The sequence below is a fragment of the Pseudorca crassidens genome, chromosome 1 (assembly GCF_039906515.1).
Source record: "Pseudorca crassidens isolate mPseCra1 chromosome 1, mPseCra1.hap1, whole genome shotgun sequence".
Taxonomy (NCBI): domain Eukaryota; kingdom Metazoa; phylum Chordata; class Mammalia; order Artiodactyla; family Delphinidae; genus Pseudorca; species Pseudorca crassidens.
In genome coordinates, this window is record NC_090296.1 from 111,271,967 (window position 1) to 111,293,940 (window position 21,974).

The following is a 21,974-nucleotide window of genomic DNA, read 5'->3' on the forward strand; positions in this document are numbered from 1 at the left end:
AAAAGAATAATATACTTTGATCCAAGGGTTTATCCCAAATATCAATATGTAAGAATATGTTGGTATCTCTATTCACAAGTTAGATTATTTAGTTTTTGTTTTTGTACTGTTTCAGGTTTTATGTATTAGTTTACAGCATTGATCTACTCAAGTTTTTCATCTCATTGCATCTATTTTTGCTTCACCATTTCTTCTAGTTTTCAAATTTGTTGCTGTAGTCACACCTTCCTTTGCCTACAATTGCTCTGATTCCTTCTACACCTGTGATCACACCTCCCTTCCTCAGGGCTGGTCTTCTGTACCTCTGCTCTCATTTTCTTTTCCCCTTGGTCACATTTTTTTTCTATTTTCATTGGGCTTTTCAAAAATAGGAATGATGGTTAACACTGAAATCTGGCTATTTAAAATCTTACATACATGTTTTTACTAAGTGAAGTAATGTGGTTGCTGTCCCATCTTGACCCGCCTTGATTGACACAATTCCTTGGGTGTTCTGACTCTTTCACCTGAAAAGGTGACACCCCCACCACCACCACTGTGACAGAAGAGGCCCCATGAGACTGTGAGTTTTTTCCAGATGAGAACTCTCGGTTCCTGATTCCTGGCAGAGGCCTGGGCCCTGCTGGCCCTTCAGGAATGTTGAGAGGAAGGATGCAGGAAAAGTTGAATTTGTCCCCTAGGATGGTTCTAAAGGAATGGGAGAAGGGAAGAGATGTTTCAATCACGCTCTTGCTCTCTCCTTATTACAAAGGCAATATTTACTCATTGAAAAAAATTAGAAAATATGGATAATCAAGAAGAACATTTAAAACCACCCACCCCCCCACCCCACACACGCACACCCAGAGATTAAATGTCACTAATACACACCACTGTTGAGGTGGTGGTTCATGGCAGCCGGGGCTCAGCATCAATAGACAATCTCCACTAGCCACTCCGGTGGGACCTCAGGCAAGCGAGTCCACCTCCTGATCCGCATTTTCCTCATCTGTAAAACAGAGAGAATACTTCACCACACAGGTTTGTTATAGGATCAACTTAAATAATATTTACAAAGCACTTGATACATAGTAAGAACTCAAGGGACAGGTATTATTAATAACATACTTTATATGTCCATTCAGTCTTTTCCTCTATGCAAATCTACATGATATAGACACATACACCTATGCAGTAAAAATGGAAGCTGGGTCCCGGTACATTTCTAGAATAAGCGGTGAATGCTCTTATTTCACTCCAGCACATGAGTTGGCTTGCTTTCTACACCCTCAGTCCACACACAGCATGCACGCTTCTCCTTGGCGGTCAGACTGGAGCCTGCCTCTCACTTCCAGGTGTGAGCTCCTCCTAAACTCACCTGGGGGTTATTAGTGGACAGGATCAAAGGAAACCTAGTTGATGTTTTTTCCTTCAGTGTGACCCATGTGTTCTACATCCTACTCTTTAGTGCAATGATACTTGTCAGAATGAAGCAAGAGTTCACTATTTCCAGCGTCACAGGGTATAAATAATTTAAACGCACTCCAAAGATACTGTTTTAAGCTGGACTGCCCAGACAGGCTGGACAAAGGGAGGTTGAGAGAGTCATTCTATCCTGTCTAATCCTGCAACAGCCTGGGAGGGATCTCAGAGATTCCCTCATATTTGTAAAATATCTAATATTTATAAAATTCTCTTCTCTAAAATTTATACAATTATTTCAACATTTGGTATATTTCTGTCTGTACCGTAACACTTGAGCTCTTTATTCAGCTTTCGTTGCCTAGAGTTAGACATGGAGTGGATACTGGTACTGCTCATTGAACAAATGAATGAATGAGTGGGTAATGATCTCCTGCCCAAGCTAGAAAGTAAAAGAGAACTAAATCCAGAGTTAAAATCCAGATCTCATGACCCCTGACCCCAATTCTGATATCTTTCTGTCTTTTCACTAGGATAAATTATATCCTATACCAAACCCAAACAGCCGTTTTCAGTCCTGTTCACCCTCCATTCATTCATTTAGCTCATAGTCATTGGGCACCTACTGTGTGCCAGGTGCTTCCTCTAATAGTTACACGGACAGAATTGTGAGTGATGACCTTGGCCATTGCTCTTATCAGAGAGTCCAAGTCGTCCAACCCATGCTTCCTGGGGAGAGCCCACTTCTCTTCTCACCCAGCTCTAGCCCAGCCTGATAAGAGAGTCAGGATATGGAGGTGGAGGTAGGAGGGAGAAATATCATTCTAAGGGCTTCCTGTGCCCTGATCCCTTCTTTGGGTGCAGAATCCCAGGTTCTCAAGTCCTTCCCGCCAACCCCTCAGCTCCCTTGGTTCCCAGCTATTGCACTTCACCCAGGTTGTGCTGCCTCAGGCTTCAGACCTCTTCCTCCCCCTTCCAGGAAGGATCTAAGTCCACCTGTACCCTGTTCATTGGTCACCTACAGCATGGCCTCTCTCCCCACATGCTTCAACTTCTTAGCACATTCTACCTTATGTTCTGGTTATCCAGTGTGTATCTTATCTCCTCTACTAGATTATCAGCTCCTTGGTCTCAGGACCCATGTCGTATTCATCTTTGCATCTTCAGCTGTGCCTGGCATGGTGCCTCATAGTGAATATTGCTTAATCCTTGTTGAATAAATGAATGGCCGAATGTGCAGTGGACGAGGAAATGTTATTTGATGAGACAGAGGTTAGAGAGAACAGGATTATTTGCTTAGCGTAAGAAATGAACTAGAATTGAGGGGAACAGAGGAGAGAAAAGAGGAAGGGAGAGAGTCTGTGTACATGGCAGGAACCCAGGTCAGTAGAAATGGCCAAGGGACTTTTTTAAGAGCAGAAGAATTTGATATTTGAATCTGGAGTTTATAGGGTGTGATGGAACCATGTTTCACCATATCCTCAATCTCCAGTGACACATGCTGCACTTATAGAAACCTTGTATGAATCATTTTTTTCTGTGGGAAATCAAAGAAATGGAGCGGTGTTGCACATCTGGAGTGAAGCCAGAGAGGACAGGTATGGGGAATCCACAGAATTAATTCATCAGATCCTGGCACTCACAGCCCACGGTGATGAGGAAAAGCTCAAGCTCCCTTCCCCACCAGAATCCATGGAAAAATTAGGAGGGAGAGGGAGGTTCCCACCACACATGGAATGAGGTTGAGCTTCCTGTATTTCATTTGAACCTTAAAGGCCAGGATACTTGATACCTGGCATATGAATGAATGATAAATTAATTATTGCTAAAGTGTTAACGAGCTATAGTAGCTTAGTGGCTTACTGTCCTCCCCCTCCCCCCAATAAAAACATTTCCAATGGCCATCAGTGTCTCATGGAGTGGCTTCAGGGTCCATGAGAGAGATGCTTTTGAGCTGAGACAGTTATCTGAGGGTTCTTTAAGTGTATGAGTCCTGATTTCAAGGACCTTTTTAACCCTACCTTGCTAGATAAGTCACTGTCCCAGTGAAGCCAAAGATGAGTGGCTAGAAGCATCTGACCGTTGTTACACGCTGCCAACCAACCCAGTGGGCACAGCAGGAAGCTAGGCATTAAAATGATCTGATTTCAAACCCCCAGTTCATGAGTTCATGTGAGTCTAAGCAAGCCAGTTCATATCCTTGAGTTTCTGTTTGCAGACCTGTCAAACTGTGGAAATGTCACTGTCTGTGCCAATGACACAGTGTTATAAACCAGGAAGCTTGGGCTTCCCTGGTGGTGCAGTGGGTGAGAGTCTGCCTGCCGATGCAGGGGGCACAGGTTCATGCCCTGGTCTGGGAAGATCCCACATGCCGTGGAGCGGCTGGGCCTGTGAGCCATGGCCGCTGAGCCTGCACGTCTGGAGCCTGTGCTCCGCAACAGGAGAGGCCATAGCAGTGAGAGGCCCACATACTGCAAAAAAAAAAAAAAAAAATCAGGAAGCTCTCTGGGAAGCCCAATCAAAGGGCTTATTCTGCCATGGGCACAGATTGTATTTTACTTCATTTTAAACACAGTCCTTCATGGAAACAACCTAAATGTACATCAACAGATGAATGGATAAAGAAGATGTGGCACATGTATACAATGGAATATTACTCAGCCATAAAAAAGAACAAATTGAGTTATTTGTAATGAGGTGGATGGACCTAGAGTCTATCATACAGAGTGAAGTAAGAGAAAAACAAATACCATATGCTAACACACATATATGGAATCTAAAAAAATGGTACTGATGAACCAGTGGCAGGACAGGAATAAAGATGCGGACATAGAGAATGAACTTGAAGACACGGGGTGGAGGGGAGGAGAAGCTGGGACGAGGTGAGAGAGTAGCACTGACATATATATGCTACCAAATGTAAATAGGTAGCTAGTGGGAAGCAGCCACATAGCACAGGGAGATCAGCACAGTGGTTTGTGACGACCTAGAGGGGTGGGATAGGGAGTGTGGGAGGGAGACTCAAGAGGGAGGGGATATGGGGATATATGTATACATATAGCTGACTCACTGTGTTGTATAGCAGAAACTAACACAACGTTGTGAAGCAATTATACTCCAATAAAGATATAAAAAATTTAAAAAAAAAACCCACAGTCCTTGGTTTCCATGGGCAATCTTGATTCTGCTCCACGCTCAGTTCCAAACAGAAAGTGGGGAAGTGCGTGGAAGTCGTGGAAATAGATGTGCAGGCAACTGGCTTCAAGAAGTGATGACAGAGAACAAAAAAGGTCACAAGGTGGGAATCTGAAAAAACAACAGCTCTGAGAACAAGACAGACCGAGCTATTTATAGGGCTATAAAGCTCCATCACCCCATAAAACTTAATAATCCCTAGCAGGATCTCTGGGGAGGTAATGGGCAACCGAGCCGTTCTGGCCAAGTAAGTGATGGCTCAAGCCAATTACTAGGTCCTTCCTTAGTGCTCGAGCACATACTGCAGACAGTGGCTTGTGTTCACAGGGATGGCCTTGCAGCACCAAGAAGAAGCTGGATTGTGTTGCTCCATGTTTACTAAGGAAAGTACGTACCGGTGAAGCATATTATAGAAAGATTTTTGTTAAAATGGTAGCAAGGGGAAGTGGGAAACTCACGCAGACGTGGATTCAAACCCAACTCCATCCTAACCAGGCCACTGAAGTGTGCAAGTTAACACCTCTGAGCCTCAGTTTCCTTATTGGCACGATGGGAATAGCAAGAGCCACCTCACAGAATTGTTGAGGGGCTTCGGTAACATAACATAGACTGCAGCCAACACACAGGTTGCCCTTAAAAGATTAGGTTTCAGTGATCAAGGAAATTTGCAGATCTAAAGCGCTGGACCCCTGCCACAGGGCTGGGTAGATGAAGCATTGCATCATTATTGCCACTTGCATTGCTGCTGCTGCTACTACTACTGCTAATACTAACCTCGTTGTTACTCCATTCCCATGGAGAGAATAAGGGGCAGCCATCGACCATAAGGGCAGGAAAGAATTTATCAGCAGAGGTAGGCTGTCAGTTCACAGACTCCTTCCTCAATGAAAACTGCTCTCACCACAGGCCTCTCCCAGGCAGGTGGTCCCTCCCTGCTCTGCTCTCCCCAGACATTTGTCCACACTTCCATTAGTCAGGCTTTCCGATCTTGGAGGTGCTTTTTAACGACGGGTAAGAGCAATCCATTGCATTCAGGAGGACTGGGTTCAAACCTATGTATATCCCTGGCCAAGATATTTTACTTCTCTGTGCCTCATTTTCCAAATCTGTAAATGTGGCATCATAAATTACCTATCTCATAGGGATAGTATGAGGATGAGTTGAGTTCTTACACGTAAATTTCTTGGAGCAGTGCTTGGGGGCATCGTAAGTGTCGCCAAGTATTAGCTAGTTATGATGAGGATGAGTTGTATATACTATGTATATATTTATGTGTGTGAATATATAAATGACACCTCATACAAATGGACATTGGGTAAGTGTTTTATAAATGAAAGTAGATGGGCTGGGAGAAGCTCTGACTATTTCAATGAATTGCTGGGTAGCTTTGCTAGAGGGGCTGTGACCTTTCCTTTCTAATCAATAGGCTTCTGGTGGTGGGGAGAGGGTTGTGAAGCAGAAGACACTGAATCCCTTTCTTGATTTTACGAGACTCCCTGTCTTGTGATAGCACAGAAGAGGAATTCAGAGGATGGAGACCCTTGCCGGAGGCATTCAGGAGAGGAATTCCATCTGCCGTCCTATATAAACAAACAACGCGGCAGGGGCTAGTCCCTTCTCTCCATAGGAAACCACTTGTTCCCATATTTTGTTTTTGCCCTCCTCTGCCTTTATAGGATGATAAATCACTAAAATGTGATGTGGCTTCAAAAAGCTAACGGTGCATTTTTTTTTTTAACATCCAACTCAGCAGATCTTCACATGCATGGGAACTTGCTGTTCCACAGAGACTTGAAAAGGTCCCCAGGAGCCCTCCCCCCATCAGAGCTGGAGCAACAGCCTCTTGTGCAGTTCCCATCCCCCTCTGCTCAGGGACTAAGAGAGACGTGGGGAGTCTCTAAATGACCTGCTAAGAGCAGGAGGCACAGCTAGGAGTTAGAGAGACTTGGACTGAAATCTCAGTGCTGCCACGTTCTGGCTGTAAGAAATTGGATGAATTGCTTAAATTCTCTGAGCCCCCATGCCTACATCTGTGAAAGGGGGACCAAATCCCCCCCTCCAAGGACTGTTGTGTGGATTAAGTGATAGCTAGTCATAAAGCAATTAGCACATGGAAGAGACAGCCAATGTGTGGAGCTGTCTTTGGCCTACATAGGAATGTATAGTCCCTGGAAAGACGTTCATCCTGAGTTGAGTCCTTTCATGCCAGTGCCAGCCCATGGACGCGTCCTGGAGTTTGTGCACATCATTTAAGCGCTCTGCCTCAGTTTCTTCTGTGCAAGATACTGTGAAGATAAAAATAATTATCCAGCTTACTTCCCAAATTTACAAGAAGGTGGAAAAGTTTATGAGTGTACTTTGAAAGTTCTTCGAAAAAGTAAAAACTGTTTAACTTCTTTTTTCTAAAGTATCAACACCAGAATTTCTTTGAATTAATCAAGATTTGCACTGTGGCCTTTGATAGACCAAAGCAGACCACCACTCACAGATGAGACTTTAACTCATTAGAGGCACATTCAGAGAAAAGCCTTGCATGACTTTAATTCTCACTGCAGTGTCCATGACTGATAGCAGAGCCTTTATAGAGAGAAGATTTTGATAGAGCAGAGGAGGGAGTGAGCACAGAAGCATCTGTGGGCTCAAAATATGCTCCCCAGAGGGGCACCTGAGAACATCAGAAACACGCTTTGCCCAACTCATCCATAGCCTTTAGGCTGGTCTGGACACACAGTTGTTCTAATTGCTGTGTTATGCTGTCCTCTCTCAGGACCAGCTGCCTCCATCATTTATAAACGGAGAGGCAAGAAGAGCTGGTTATTAAAAGGTATCTCGTTTCATAAACAAGTGTTCTTGCTACAAATATTCCAGCAACAGGCTGCCTAGTGTCCCCAATCTACCGAAATCCAGGACAAGTGTTCCTGCCAATCTCCAGCCATCCATCTGTCCGACAGATCCACAAATCATCATGGAAGTTAAAGAGCTGCTGGTGGTCGCAGCAGGGTGACCTGGATCCTCCCTGTCACCCATCAAAGCCCCCTGGCCCTCAAGTCCCACAACAACAGTTCCTCTTCTTGTCATCAGGCCCAGGTGATGAGCTCAAAGAATGCCCCAGAGGGAGCCAGGAATGTCTTTGTCTGGCTTGGCAAGTGGCTTGCCTGCCCTACACTGGTCAGGATGTGGGAGTGGAGAACTATTTTTGTTTCCTTCTGGAAATGACCACAGTGACCAGGGCCAGCCACAAATCTGTTAACTGCCCTGAGGGAGATTTGCCTCCCTTCAAAGGACAGTAGGAGGAAAGCTTGTTTGGGAAGCCAAAGTGTCTCCAGGTGCCACATTCTACCCCCGGGCCACAAAATGAAACCAGGGGGGCCTATCTGGATGAGAATGAGACTCTTCACTAGATTTTCAGACCCCCCCCCCCCAAGCCTCTGCTGTTACCAAACGAAACTTGGGTCCACTTGCCTATGCAGTAAAGCCAATCTCCTGACCGGGTTGTGGCGAAGGACGGTGCGGTGTTTATTGCAGGCACCAAGCAAGGAGTTCAGGGCGGCCAATGCTTAAAAGACCCCAACTCCCCAAAGACTTTCAGGGAAGGGTTTTTAAAGACAGGGTGAGGGAGGGGTTTGGGGGGTACGTGATCAGTTCATGAACAGTCTTCTGATTGGTTGATGGTGAGGTAATCAGGGGTCAACATCATCAACTTTCTGGTTCCAACGCATCTGGGGTCTCCCTGCTTGTGGTCAGCTTACAGTTAACTTCTTCCACCTGGTGAGGGTTTCAGTCTCTGCAAAACAGCTCAAAGGACGTGGCTCAGGATATTATCTCTAGCCCTTGAGGAGGAACTAAAGGTCCTTGTCTTTGTTTAATGGCTAAACTATTTTTATTTTTGCCTTCCTTGCCTGTTCTCCTTTCTTTCTTCATTTTCTCAACTTCTCTGATTAAATGTACTCTTTGGAACTCCGGGAAGCGTAGGAGGCTACAGTTTTTGAGGCAGGCAGAGGACATGGGTGAGGAAGGCTGTTCTGGGAAGGTTCCATAGGGTCCTGCTTGGATACACTGCCACTATGGCTATCGGTGACTGACTTTCCCACTGGTGCTTCATTTATTCAATCAGTCAGTGATGTGTGCCTGGCCCATTGTGTGCCAGGCACTGTGCTGACAGAGAGGAGAGGAGTCTATGGAAGGATTCCAGTTCCACACCCTCCAGTTTCACTTCCCGGGTCATGAGGAGGTGGGAGGGGGAAGGGAGATTGCTACTGTCTTTGGCCCTGGAAAAATGCTTCCACTCCCATGTGAAACGCTTTCCCTCAGTGAGCTTCTGCAGAGGTGGAACAGGTTGAAACCTTCTAAGGAGTTTCTGTTAAATTCTAAGAGTACAGAGAGGGAGAGGGGAGGATGAATGGAACTATGATTTATTCAACTGCTATTTGTTCAACAAATATTTAATGAGCCAGTATTATGTGCCAGGTAGTGTGCCAGCAATGAGAAAACAGGTGGAAAAGGGCTATCCCCTGACCTCAGGGGATTTGATAAGCTCAGATGCTGAATTCGTGGTCCACTGGTTCCCAGGGAGCAGCACCCCACCGCCTACCCAACCCCTTCCTTCCTTCCACTGCCAGTCATTTTATTAAAAAATGAAAGCCTAAGGTAATTTGCTCTCCCATGTCAGCTAGGAGGACTTAAACTCGCACAGGCTAAAAGTTCACACTAACAGGCAGGATTAATTAGTAGTTGTCATGGAAATGGAATATCATTAATTATACAATTTGAAACTATTCAAGTCCACTTGCACCAAAATTACATCCTGAAACTACAGCATCACAAAGCCTTCACACACTCTTGACTCACATTTGAGTCATGTACAACACTTAAGTATTAAATATTATTTGCAAAACAACCAGTATTGTCCATTTATGTGCGATGGGGTAGGAGAGTTGGTGCTCCACACACAGAAGGATGTCTGAGCATGTGGCCCATTATTCACACCTAACACACATCAGTACATCTGTTTTGAAATGCCGTTGCATCCAGACTGTTGTCTAGTGGATAAAGCCTCCTATGGGCCCCATAAAGTGTGCAAGGTGCCTGCATTAGTCGTTTACTGTTGCATGACAAATCACCCCAAAATGTAACAGCTTGAAACAGCAATAATCATTTCACATTTCTCACAGTTTCTGTGGGTCAGGAATTTGGGAACAGCTCAGCTGGAGGCTCCGGCGCTGGGTCTCTCCTGAAGTTGCCGTCCAAGTGTCAGCTGGAGCTGTACCTGAAGGCTTGACTGGGACTGGAGGATCCTCATCCAAAGTGGCTCACTCTTATGACGGTGAGTTGATGCTAGCTCTTGGCCAGGGGCCTTTTCCCTCCATGTGGGCCTTTCTGTGGGGCATCCTGAGTGTCTTTAAGATATAGCAGCTGGGGCTTCCCTGTTGGCGCAGTGGTTGAGAGTCTGCCTGCCGATGCAGGGGACATGGGTTCGTGCCCCGGTCCGGGAAAATCCCACATGCCGCGGAGCGGCTGGGCCCGTGAGCCATGGCCGCTGAGCCTGCGCGTCTGGAGCCTGTTGCTCCGCAATGGGAGAGGCCACAACAGTGAGAGGCCCGCGTACCGCAAAAAAAAAAAAAAAAAAAAAAAAAAAAAGATAAAGACCAGGGCTGAAGTGGTAGTGCCTTTTAGGACCTATCCTTGGTCCTAATTGTCATTTGTACGATATATATTAGTCACACAGGCAGCCCCGACTCAGTGTGGGAAGGGCTCATACAAAGGCTTGAGTACCAGGAGATGTAGATCCTCGGGGGCCATGTTGGATGCTGGCTACCACCAGTGTTGATCATTGCAAATGCTTCCTCTGCTTTCCAGCGTAGTCAGGCAGCAGGATATTCCCATCCATCAAATCTTTGCATATTTGAGTGAAGCTATGTGTAAATTGATGCATTCCAGAGCATTCTGTAATAATAAAATAGATAATACCAAAACAGCAGTGAATACTATTTGGACTGTTTTCGGACATTCAGAGGTCTCTTGATTCCAGAATCTACAGATAATCACTATTAACATTTCAGCATATGTCCTTCCAGGTCTTTTCCATGTCCTTTCCAGTGGTTCTTCTCCTAACAGCATTTAAAGGTGTTTATGTCTGTCCCATCCTAACACCACCTTTCCTTATCCTCTGTTTCCCTTCAGCTGTTACCTTATATCTCTTATCACTTCCACAGTCTAGCTTCTTAAACAGCTTGGCTAAACTTCTCACCTCCCGATCGCTCCTCACACCACTTAAACTGGCTTCAGTCCCCACTATTCCATGGGAGTTGTCCCTACCACAGTCACCCATGACCTTCTCATTGCCAAATCCAGTGGACACTAAGTCCCTTTCTTTTCTGACCTCTTAGCGCCATCTGATGCTGTTGACCACAAATCTCCCTTCCCTGGTTTTTCTCTTACTTCCCTGACTGCTCCTTATCTGTCTCCACTCTGGGCATTCTTCTATCCACCCCTTAAATGTTGGGGTTCATTACTTCTATCCACCCCTTAAATGTTGGGGTTCCTCAAGCCTCTGTCCTAGACCACTTCTCACTCTACACGTGTTGCCAGGGCAACCCCGTCCATCTCCGCACCTTCATTTACCAGCTATAAGCCAGTGCTTTTTAAATCTACGTCTCTAGCTCAGACGTCTCTCCTGAGCTTCAGACCTATATAACCAACTGTGTGATGAGTATCTTTGGTCACATCTCGAGCTCAACGTGTTGAAAACTGAATTTATCATTTCCACCGGCTCCGCCAGTGTCCTCCCATCTCAGTAAATAGCACCTTTATCCACTCAGTTGCCCAAGCCAGAAACACAGGCATTAATTATCCCTGACACCACTCTCTCCATCTCTCACATTCATCAGTCACCATGTCCTGGGGATTCTACCTCCAATATATCTCTAAAATCCGTTCACTTTTCTCCATCCCTTACTGTCAGCTCTCAGCAGCTCTTAACTGGTCGTCCTATCTCCAGTCTTGCCTCATCATTTACTTAACCACTCTTCTATCAATGGATGTTTAGGTTTCTTGTACATGATTATACTTAAGAAAATTTTTTTTTGGTTACCTGAGCTCTTTGTTAGATTGGGTTTTGATTTCATGATGTTAACATATTTGCCTCTAAGGTATGCTTTACAAATAAAGAATCAGGAATAAACATCTGATCCCCTTCTCTCCAGACCAAATCTCTCTCCAAAGTCCTGTGTGGTCTAGATTCCAGGGGAATGGATTTCACTATGTTCCCAGGAGTGGACACACCATTCCTCAGCCTGACAAAGCCCTCTGTAACCCAGGCTGGCCGCATCTAACCAGCCCCGTTCCCAGCCACACACTCTTCCATTCTCTTATGCATCTGGTTGTTCCTTCATCAGGTATTTATCTAGTACACATAAGGCACTGTGCTAAGAAATATCCTCACTGTAACAGGTCTGTATCCTCATGGCATGCTCCACCCCACCTCCAAACTACATTTGATTTCTGATTCTGGACCTTTGCTCACCACCACCCCGCTCCCTGGAATGTCCTCTTTCATCCCCTTCCCAATAGCCTCGTCTTTCCCATCCTTTGATGTAAGCCTACCTTCACTGACCATCCCAGACCACAGTGATCCCTATACCTTTCTTATCTCTTCTCTCATTTCAAAACGTAATCAATGTATCTTGCATTGCTATTTTATTATTTCTCATATCAGTAGTTCTAACTGTAGCTGTATCAGTACTGTCTCCCCATCTGGATTTAGACCCCTGGAGAATCAGAATCATAATTTTTTTTCCTTTCTAGGGAATTACTTAAGTAGGAAATTCCTTATTAGTAGCTGATTAATTAGTTAATTATTTTACTTCTCTGAGCCTCGAGGTCTTCATATCTAGTACTAGATAATAATTCCAACAATTTAGGGTGGTTGTGAGAATTAAAGATGGCAACAGATGAGAAAAAATATCCTATTGTGCCTGGCACACAGAAGGTGCCCAATAAATGTTAGTTCTCATCCCTGTAATGTCTAATCCTGGGCTGAAAACACAGTAACTAAAAGTACTTACGTGCAAAATGAATGAATGAATGAATCGGTAAATGAATGACAAAAGGCTGAAGGAATGAAATAATGCATTCCCTGTCAGAGAAAGAGACGGACTTTCCTTGGCTGGTATGGGAGCGTATTCTGCCAGAGGAGAGACTGTAGATAGATTTCCTGCTCGGCTCCAAGATCATGAAATGTTGATTAATGGGAAATCAGGTTTGATTTGGGTATTTCTGCTGCAGCCAGCTAATTTTTGTAAGTTTGACTGAATTTGTGATCTGTCAGAATTCCCAGAAGAAAGTAGCAGGCACATGTTTCTTATAAACTGAAAAGAAATTCTTGTGTAAATTAATTTTCACTGGCATAGATCTGGCTCCGGGTACCGTAAGAAATGAGAATATGTTGGTTTTAGAGCCCAGGCTGTAAATAGTTATCCCCTCACTGTCACTGGTGTTTGTAGAAGCTCCTTTTTTTTTTCACTAATGGTCATTCCATTTGTTTTGAAAAAGACATCAAATGGTCCAAAAAGTCTTGAAGGTCATGACATAAAAGGCCTTTGGGGAGGAGGACACTAAGAAGAGGGGGTGTCATCTCCAGATGCTAACCATTTGGTTTTCTAGCTTCACATGTTGAGTTCATGGTATTAATTTTGCGTTCTTCGTGGAGGGAATGACTTTGTGGTCAGCTGCAGTCAGCAGTGACAATTAACCCCTGTCCTCCTATCTTCACCACAGGAGGTGACAGAGGTGACAGAGATTTCTCCATTATTCCCCTGATCCCCTTCTTCATTCCCTGCTCCCCTCTCCTCCCCATTCCTAACAGACCTCCCCATCACCCCACACCATATCTTCCCAACTACATGGAATGTTCTCGAAGAAGGGGAATCATGATTAAGGACTGCAGTCTTGGCACATTGACCCTCCATACATGCATGAACAAATTGGAGAAATTTATTTTATGTGGCCACAAAATGGCAAATCTGGAAGGGACATCACAGATCACCTAGTTCAGGGACTCCTCAGCAGGGTCCATGGAATTCTAAGGGATCTGTGGATGGAATTCAATGAGTGCACACATTTGGATGAAAAAGGTTTAAATCTTTATTTTCATTACTAACTGAAATTTAGCATTTTCTTGAATTACAGATAAAGGTAACACCCCACAATAGTGTTGGCACTATCTGTGACTTTTTCACCAAAGAAGTCGTACTTATTTTTCATATCTCATTATAGATATTGCAAAAATCTCAAAATAATCTTTTATTTTCAACATTACTTCAAAATTACAGCAAAATGATAACATTATAAGTAAAAAATTACTTGCCACCAGATCTCATTTGATGCATTAGTAAAGAAGCGTATCTATTATTATGTCAAGTATTTATTCTCTATTTCGATTATATTGAAAGTTATATCAACATAATTGGTTTCTTCTGTAATCCTTGGTATTTTGTCTCATGCATTTAACAACATTCTACTGAGAGGGGAATCCATAGATTTCATTTGACTGCCAAAGGGGCCACAGGACAAAAAAGGTTAAGAACTCAGATCTAGTCCCTAGAAGCACAAAATTTGTCTCACACCATATTCCAGGATCTCTGAGAAAGATAATGAAGACACATCAGGATGCAGAGGGAAAGAATACTGTGATCGATTAGCAGTGTCTGTCAGGGGCACAATATGAAGAAAGTGGTAGAATGGAATTGCATACTTTCCAATCTAGGCCAGTGCTGCAAATACAACTTTGTGCAACGATGGAAATATTTTATCTGCACTGTCCAATATGGTGGTCACTAGCCTCACATGACTTTTGAACACTTGAAATGTGGCTGGTGCAACTGAAATTTTGAATTTTTAGTTCTATTTAATTTTAATTAATTTACATTTAAATACCACCTGTGACTAGTGGCCACTGCACTGGACCACACAACTCTAAACTAATTCCACCAACACCTACCTTAGTCACCTCCCACTCCACCCCACCCCCTCTCATGGAGGAGGAACCTCTACCCAGAGAGAGATGGCCTTTGCCGAAGGTCATTGGACCCATTGGTGACAAACCCACATCTCTCTACCTCCCAGTTTGGAGTTTTCTCACTTATACAGCATTTCTAAACTATCATTTAGCAGGATGTTCATTCCCTGAATAATGCCCAGTGTGCCATGAGAGAAGAAGTTATTCAAAGTTATGTAAGTCCTCTTGGTAAAACAAGATAAGGCACTATCTCTTCATTGCCGTGAGGTCTGATTTAATGATTTCCTTTTTGTTTATGTCAGTTTGAAGGGCAAAGGGTGGAAATAGGAATTATTTTGCTTTTTTGGTCTGCTAATTTGCTTTAAGAAAATGTTCACAGATATTCTGCATAAAAGTATATTGTTTGCTGTTTTGCAATCTCCAAATACTTAAGTAACCTGCTGTAAGCCAGACTGTTTCTGAGGATGATTCACGCCCCAGAGCAGGTCCCCATCTTGAAGATTCAGGGTTAAAGAACACAGACTGTACCGTGCCCACTCTGTTTGCAGGAGGGGCCTGTGTTGATGAAGAATTGGTGGTGAGGAGGCCTGAGGCGGGGATGCATTCTGATGAGGTCATGGGGAGGGAATGCCTTCCTCTGCAGAGGTGGGAGCCTGGGACAGCTGCCAGGAGTGTGGTCTGGGAAGCACAGCCCTGGGACAGAGGAACAAGAATTATGCATTTGCCCTTCTCATTAGAAATCTTTGGGGGCCTCAACAAGCTGCTTCATAGTTTCACCTTCCTGCAAGCTCAAGCCTCAAGAAACAAAACAAAACAAAGACAAAAACAAAACAAAACAAAACAATGGCCTTTTCTCCTGTCTTGGCTAAGAGAGGGCTTAACCTTGAGTTAACTTTGCCGATCTGACCGCAGCTAAGGCCTGCCACAACTCAAAGCATTCATAGACAGCAAAACTGGCCAACACACTGATTATAATGTTTTCTAAAGTTTCAGTGGTATATAAACAATTTTCAGAGACTTCTTACTGTGAACCAGCAGGCCCTCCTCCAGACATGCTGAATCAGAATTTTTGACGATGTGTCCTAGGTATCTAGGTCTTAAACAAAACTCCCAACTGATTCTGATGTACAGTTAGATTTTAGGACTGCTGGCCTAAAAGATGACATCCATACCCTTATTCCTGGCATCCAAGGCCTCTGGGAGCTGGCCCTGCTCTATACAGGTGGAGCATCATAGTGGGAAACATACAAATTGTGTAGTAATTGTCAACTGAAAAAAAACACACACACACAAAAAGCTGAGAGTTCTGTTTTATTTGGAGACCTTACCGAGGACTATAGCCTGGGAATCAGCCTCTCAGATAGCTCTGAGAAACTGTTCCAAAGAGGTAAGGGAGGAACCAGGATACGTAGGGGTTTTTGATGTAGTTGAAGAGCCAAAGATTACTTCTAATGACAAAAACAAATATCTCAAGTTAATGATTTTAATGCTTTTCTATGTGTGGGAAGATACAAGAGTCTGGGCTCACTGAAATTATTCCTTTGATGAGCATCCTAACTATCTAGGGCCAGTATCCTGTTTTTCTCCATCCTGAATTCCCCTCAGGGTGCACCATCAGGGCTGGTTGCAGTGGCAGGTGGCGGGACACTTTCCTTGTTTACCGAATGGCAGGCAACGTTTTTGTCCACATAATGATATCAATAACAACAGCTACCATTCATTGGGTGCCTACCAGGTGCCAGGTATAGGACTAAGAGCTGTAAGTGAATCACCATTTAATCTGCACGTTGGCTCTATTATTACCATTTTACAGATAATACTCTGAGGTTTAGAGTCGTTAAATAATTTGCCCAGGGACACACAGTCAGGAAGTGAAGAAATGGAACTCATCCTGAGGTCTATCAAATTCCAAAGTCCATGCACTTAACCCAGGGTGAGCAACTATCCCAGTTTGCCTGGGACTGAAGGGCTCCATTACACATGGCACCTTCTGTGCTAAAACCAGGACGGTCCTGGGCACACCAAGACAAGCTGGTCACCCTATCTCAACTTGGAGATTTCTGCCTGAGATCAGCTCCACCACTTGTGACCAAATTACATCAGGCAAGCCTGCCCACCCTTGGGTCTCCCAGGTTCCTCGTCTGAAAACAGGAACTGTCACATCTGTCCCAGAAGGTGGCTGTGAGCATTAGATGAGATAGTGCCTGTAACAACATCCACTGAAGGAAGAGGTGAGCTTCCCCGCAGGCCCACCTGGTGGAGCCCTGCGTTGTGTTGCTCAGTATGTGTTTATTTGAAATCTGGAAAACTCTCAGCCATGATCTCCTCAAATAATTCTTCTCCATTTCCTCCATTCTCATCTTCTGGAACTCCTATCCAGTCGTATATATATTAGCGTCTCTCAGTTAAGCCTACACATCTCAGACATTCTCTTTCCCATTTTAAAAATGTTTTGTGGGGACTTCCCTGGTGGCACAGTGGTTAAGAATCCACCTTCCAATTCAGGGGACACGGGTACAATCCCTGGTCCGGGAAGATCCTTCATGCCACAGAGCAACTAAGTCTGTGCACCACAACTACTGAGCCTGTGCTCTAGAGCCCACGAGCCACAACTACTGAAGCCTGCGTGCCACAACTACTGAGCCCATGTGCCACAACTACTGGAGCCCGCACACCTAGAGCCCATGCTCCGCAACAAGAGAAGCCACCGCAATGAGAAGCCTGGGCACCGCAACAAGGAGTAGCCCCTGCTCGCCGCAACTAGAGAAAGCCCACACAGAGCAACAAAGACCCAATGCAGCCAAAAATAAATAAATAGAATAAACAAATTTATTTAAAAAATAAAATCTTAATAAAAAAATATATTTCGTGACACTCTGGGAGAGGTCCTCGGTGCTCTCTTCTGTCTTAGTCTTTCTTCAACTGTACCCAACTAAACCTGACAGTAGTTATTGAGTTTATCAATAACTACATTTTCATTAGCAGAATTTGTAGCTGGTTTTTCTTCATACCCAGCTGGTCTTGCCTCCTATCTGCCTGCTTTTTGTTTTACAAATGTCTTGGGTTTTCAACTTTCTTTCTCCTTATATCCCCTTGAAACACTTCTGTTTGCTGATTTTGGTGACCGTCTTTCCTGGCCTCCCCTTGCCTCCTGGTTTGGAGTTGAGGTTTGCAGGTGGCTCTGGAGTTGGAGCTTGCTGTGTTTCACTGTGCGTTCTTCCTCCCTCTCTGTTCCCCCCTCTCTGTCACCGTGGTGTTGCCTCCTCTCTGACCCAGCGGCCCCAGTTAACGACCAAGTCTACTACTGATGGTCTGGCTTCTCTCGGGGGCAGAGACTCTGGCAAGGTGCTGGCATTGCCCTTGACCTGCCCACCTGGCCAGGTCTGCTTCCTTCTCCCTCCCTTGGACGGCAGCTTCTGGCTGGTGGCCGCCCAGGCCATGGCCATTGCTTCCCTTCAGTCTCATTTCACGGGTAGGGGGGTGCTCTCTGGTCCCACATAGGGGGCCTGGCTTTGTCCCTACCTGACTTGGGGTGCTTTTACTCCCCATTATGTCAAAAGGAGCCAAAATGGCCAGTTTTCCTCTTCTGCTCTCAGACCCAGAGCCCCATGCCCCAGCCTCACCTACCCCCACTCACAGGTTTGTGTCCTGTGCTGTTTTTTTTTTTTCCTTATTGAAGTATAGTTGATTTACAATGTTGTGGTGTACTTTCAAGTGTACGGCAAATTGATTCAGTTAGATAGATAGATAGATAGATAGATAGATTCCTTTTCAGATTCTTTTCCATTATAGGTTATTACAAGATACTGAATGTAGTTCCCTGTGCTTTAACAGTAGGTCCCTGTGGGTTACCTATTTTATATATAGTAGTGTGTATACATGTGTCCTGTGCTGTTCATTGAACACTGGGATGTTTTACATCTACGTGTTCCTGTGCCTTTTTGGTTTTCTCTTATTTCTAGTCTGTCTTTACTCAGCATTTGAGAACAGAAGATCCTGAAAGGATCGTCCTACAAAGCCATCTTGACTTAGGTATTTCCCTGAAATTGTGTTTCAAAAGAAAATTAAAATCAAGGAAGATTCAAAGTTCTCATGAATGTTTCCTTTGGCACTTAAAATAATAGTCCCAGGCAACCAAGAGAAAGGAACAGGAAGCCACACTGTGATGACAGCATCTTTATGTGATTTTTCCCAGACCAAAGGCACACTGGGTGGACAAGGAAAGAGCCCGATGCTGGGGCCTCATCTAAGCATCTACGTTAACTCAGTGCATGATCTTGGCTGCCAGTTATTGAGCTCCTCCTCTCTCGCTGTTAGACTGAGACCTCCCCCACCGTTTCTGAAAGCCTGTGGTTCTCTAACCAAAGGGCAGCATAGCCCAGTGTCCTGTGATCCAGAAGCAGTGTCCCAAGTGTTCCCTTCTTACCTACTCCCACCCTCAAATGACTGCCTGGCCACCACCTCCAGGGCTGCCATTCCAGAAATTACAGTACTTAACAAAGTCTGTTTGGGGTCACAGAGAGAAATTTTGCTCAAATGCTACTTAGGCTTTTCATTTTTCTTCTTCCTTTCCCTCTGACCCAAATTTGAATTCCTAACTAATGTTTCAGAAAGTCCCAGTTGGGAGGTAAAGGGGAATAGGGGTGACTGTCTCTGTTCCACAGAGGGAGACGTTGCAGCCAGCAAAGTTTCAGGAACTTGCACGAGGTCACCCAGCAAGTGGATAAGGCAGGACTTTTGAAGGCAGGTTCATCTGCTTCCACAGCTGCCCTGCCTCAGCATAGCGTGCCATTCCCGGGCAGATGGAGGGTGGTCCTCTGAGCAGCTGCCATAGTAACAAGGGTCTCTATAGTATCTCTCCATCCCCATTGATGGCTCTCAGAGCAATTCCTCAGTCAGAAAGCTGCAGGTGACCACGGGTACTTACCAGCAACTCTAGCACCCACCCAGGTTTAGGGCCAACTTTTCTACAAATATCCCACTAAATCTTTTCAACTGGGGCCTTTATTGAAATCCCGGGGCACAGTTTTTGCAGATCAAGTCAAGATCTCTTTCTCCACTCACCATCACTTAACTCTCAGGGCACTGTTACAACCTCAGAGCGAAGCTCCTCTGCCAAGACAAATAGGTCTCTACTTTCTGTTGTTTTCTTGACTTCATAATTCTTGGCTTCGGGCAAAACTGCGAAGCTGGCAGCTTTCATCCCCACCACCCCTGCTGGCTCTGCTCTGCACCCTTTCCTCCCTTCAGAGGCCCTGTCACCCTCACCCCTGCTCCTCAGTCCCACCCCTTCCTCACTCAAAGCTGCTCACACCAGAAAGACAGAGATTTGGGCATGGCAGCAAAAAGGGGACTCTGTCCCAGGGGATTTCCATATTGAAGAGAGTGCATTCTTTAAGCATGCACCTGTCCACCTGTGCGCACATGCGCGCATATACACACACACACACACACACCACACACACAAGGTGTATTGTTTTATGATTAGATAATTGACACATTACATCACAGAAAATTTGAAAAGTACAAAAAATATAAAGAAGAAAGTCAAAACCTGTAATCCAACCACCCAGACAAACCTCCATTAACTCTTTATTCCCTTCCAGTTCTTTGTCTTAATGTATATGCGTATATGCATGCATGGATATATCATACATATATACATTCTAGGGCCTGTTTCAACGCTATCTTGTTTCATTGCTGTGACTGCCAGTTCTCCCTCAGTACCACAGTGCTGACATTATTATTGTTTTATAATCAACTTTAATCCCTGATGGCTCGAATTCTCCATCATCACTTTTTTTAAACATTTTAAAAATTACTCTTAACTCTTTCTTTTTCCTGGTGAATTTTAAATTTATTTATTTATTTTTGGCTGCATTAGGTCTTTGTTGCTGCACGCGGGCTTCTACTCTTTGTTGCTGCACACGGGCTTTTCTCTAGTTGCGGCGAGCGGGGGCTACTCTTCGTTGCGGTGCGTGGGCTTCTCATTGGGGGGCTTCTCTTGTTGCGGAGCACGGGCTCTAAGCACGCGTGCTTCAGTAGTTGTGGCACAGAAGCTTGGTTGTTGTGACTTGTGGGCTCTAGAGCGCAGGCTCAGTAGTTGTGATGCACGGACCTAGTTGTTCGGCGGCATGTGGGATCTTCCCGGACCAGGGCTCGAACCCATGTCCCCTGCATTGACAGGCGGATTCTTAACCACAGTACCACCAGGGAAGTCCCCTGGTGAATTTTAGCTTCATTGTGATAAATAAGCCATTGCTTGTTGGGTTGCAAGTTTATTGCACTTATAAATTAATTGGGTAAAATTGGCATTTTTACAATATTCGAATTTTCCGTCCAGAAATATTGTATGTCAGACCTAGATCTTCTTTAATATGTTAAAGTGAAAAGATTTCCTTCAGATGGGTCCTACATGTTCTTTTTGAGGTTTCTTAATATTTTTAATTTTTTGTTGGAAATTGGGATCTTTCTTCTTTACATGCTTCTGATTTGAATTATTGACTTGGAAAACTTATCCTGCATCTAACCCTTACTCTCTAAATAATTCTAATACTTTATCAATTGACTCCCTCCTTTTCCCAGGAAGATAATTATACCATCTGCAAATAATAATTTTATCTTCTCCTTCATATGTATAATTTTGTGAGTCACTGTACAACTTTAAGAACCATGTTAAAGGGCTTCCCTGGTGGCGCAGTGGTTGAGAATCTGCCTACCAATGTAGGGGACACGGGTTCAAGCCCTGGTCTGGGAAGATCCCACATGCCGCGGAGCAACTGGACCCGTGAGCCACAGCTACTGAGCCTGCGCGTCTGGAGCCTGTGCTCCGCAACACGAGAGGCCGCGACAATGAGAGGCCCACGCACCGCGATGAAGAGTGGACCCCGCTCGCCGCAACTAGAGAAAGCCCTCACACAGAAATGAAGACCCAACACAGCCTAAATAAATAAATAAATAAAAAGTTATAAAAAAAAAAAGAACCATGTTAAATAATATCAGTAAAATCAGTGATTTTTCTTAATTTACTATGGATTATTTCAATCGATTAAGGAACTATTTTTCTAATCTTAGTTTTTAGTCTTTTTTTTTTTTTTTTTTTGCGGTACGCGGGCCTTTCACTGTTGTGGCCTCTCCCGTTGTGGAGCACAGGCTCCGGACGTGCAGGCTCAGCGGCCATGGCTCACGGGCCCAGCCGCTCCGCGGCGTGTGGGATCTTCCCGGACCGGGGCACGAACCCGTGTCTCCTGCATCTGCAGGCGGACTTTCAACCACTGCGCCACCAGGGAAGCCCAGTTTTTAGTCTTTTAAATCGAGATTGGATATTGAAACTTCTCAGATATATTTTCATAATATGTTGAGA

General features: G+C 44.6%; 1 long non-coding RNA gene across 2 annotated transcripts in view; it reads left to right on the top strand.

Moving 5' to 3' along the window:
- LOC137230240 (uncharacterized) overlaps positions 1 to 21,974 on the top strand; it is a 118,419-nt gene that overhangs the window by 79,331 nt on the left and 17,114 nt on the right. For both annotated transcript variants that reach the window (XR_010946048.1, XR_010946049.1), the window contains one exon: positions 9,768 to 9,919. This is a non-coding gene — a long non-coding RNA (uncharacterized lncRNA). The remainder of the gene's footprint in view (positions 1 to 9,767; positions 9,920 to 21,974) is intronic.